Source organism: Palaemon carinicauda, chromosome 3, assembly GCF_036898095.1.
Source record: "Palaemon carinicauda isolate YSFRI2023 chromosome 3, ASM3689809v2, whole genome shotgun sequence".
Classification (NCBI taxonomy): Eukaryota; Metazoa; Arthropoda; class Malacostraca; order Decapoda; family Palaemonidae; genus Palaemon; species Palaemon carinicauda.
This window is the reverse complement of record NC_090727.1, coordinates 96,470,229-96,472,728: the sequence shown is the minus strand read 5'-3', so window position 1 is coordinate 96,472,728 and position 2,500 is coordinate 96,470,229.

Here is a 2,500-nt window from a genome sequence, read left to right as displayed (position 1 = left end):
CCTCACCCAGCTATTTTCACTGTTGGAGCCTTTGGGCTTATAACGCCCTGCTTCTCCAACTAGGGTTGTAGCTTAGCTAGCAATAATAATAATAATAATAATAATAATAATAATAATAATAATAATAATAAAACTTGAATTCAGACGTAATAATAATAATAATTATAATAATAATATTTGAGTTCAGACGTAATAATAATAATAATAATAATAATAATAATAATAATAATAATAATAATACTTGATTTCAGACGTAATAATAATAATAATAATAATAATAATAATAATAATAAGAATAATAATAATAATAATAATAATAATAATAATAATAATACTTGATTTCAGACGTAATAATAATAATAATAATAATAATAATAATAATAATAATAATAATAATACTTGATCTCAGACGTAATAATAATAATAATAATAATAATAATAATAATAATAATACTTGAGTTCTGACGTAATAATAATAATAATAATAATAGTAATAATAATAATAATAATAATAATAATAATAAAACTGCGCCTTCTGTGTTTCTCACCTGTTTCAATTCGGCTGCGCAGGTTACCAAAGGTGCGCAGTTGCAGCCCCCACCTGCCGCAACTGGTCCTCCACCTTGACCTAATAGATAAGAAAATAGATAGATTAGTAAATAAATAGATAACTAAACAATTAAATAAACGAATGATAATTATATAGGTAATTTGGATTCAAATTGGGGGTAAGCCATTTTGTATAGGATCGATATTTATTAATTGTGTGAACAAATTATAAATATACATGAAATATATATATATATATATATATGTGAGTGTGTGAGTATATATATATATATATATATAGATAGATATGTATATATACATATATATATATATATATATATAGATATGTATATATACATATATATATATATAGTCAGATAGATAGATACATTGATTGATATAGATAGATAGATAAATAGATATAGATTATATATGCATATATATATATATATATATGTGAGTATATATAGGTATATATATATATATATATATGTATATATATATATATATGTATATTTATACATATATATAAACAGAGAGATAGATAGATAGATAGATGTATAAATAGATGTAGATTATATAAGTATATACATATTTATATATGTGTGTGTGGCCTTATATATATATATATATATATATACATATATATATACATATATATATACATATATTATATATATGTATATATATACACTCTACATAGGCACATAGTAAATGGAGCTTTTAAATTAACCTAAAGCCCAATGAAAATGCATAATAAAACTATATTTCCACTATACAAAAAAATAAAACTGCAGAAAATCAAGTTCGCTAGAGACCAGAGGAGCGCCAAGGTTCGCATCCTTGGAAATTCCCGAGTCATGTACCTCAAAGTGGCTACGTCACTAATGCAGTCCGCGGACTCTCTCTCTCTCTCTCTCTCTCTCTCTCTCTCTCTCCTCCTTAGCATAGTACACACACAGCACCTGTAACATTTCCACACACCACATGCAACATTCTCTCTCTCTCTCTCTCTCTCTCTCTCTCTCTCTCTCTCTCTCTCATCTCTTGTTAGCATAGAGTCCAAATAAAAATTGCATTTACTCTAATACTTGTGCATATCTCTCTCTCTCTCTCTCTCTCTCTCTCTCTCTCTCTCTCTCATTTTAGCCATTAGGAGTGGTACCTACAACTCTCTCTCTCTCTCTCTCTCTCTCTCTCTCTCTCTCATTTTAGCCATTAGGAGTGGTACCTACAACTCTCTCTCTCTCTCTCTCTCTCACTCTCTCTCTCTCTCCTTAGCATAGTACACACACACAACATGCAACATTAGCACACACAACATACAACATTATCTCTCTCTCTCTCTCTCTCTCTCTCTCTCTCTCTCTCTCTCTCTCTTGTTAGCATAGTGTCCAAATAAAAATTGCATTTACTCTAATACTTGTGCATATCTCTCTCTCTCTCTCTCTCTCTCTCTCTCTCTCTCTCTCTCTCTGCAGAATTCTGTTGTAACTAAAACTCCCTTTTAGGGAAAAGATAAAGAATGACCTCGTAATAATAATTAATAATTAATTGCCAGCTATCGATGGATGATAAGCAATTATCTGACTTAATAATTGCCAACTGATATCAACGAATACTATAATTGTTATAGTGACGAAGTATTAAATATATCACTATCACGTATTACCTTCTTTATCTAGGAATAATTCACAATAACGAACCAGGCTTGAATTTAAAAGTATTGCTACAATCATGTAAGAATATGACGACAACACCAACAACAATAACAACAGCAACAACAACAATAACACCCATTTCTAGTTCACTACAGGACAAAGGCCTCAAATATGTCCTTAGTCATGGCTCATGTTTTGGCCAGTATTCATCACCGAGCCGGCCACTGCGGATTGGTGATGGTGGGAGGCTTTCGTCTGGTCACTCACATGCAAACCAACATAGTATGGGT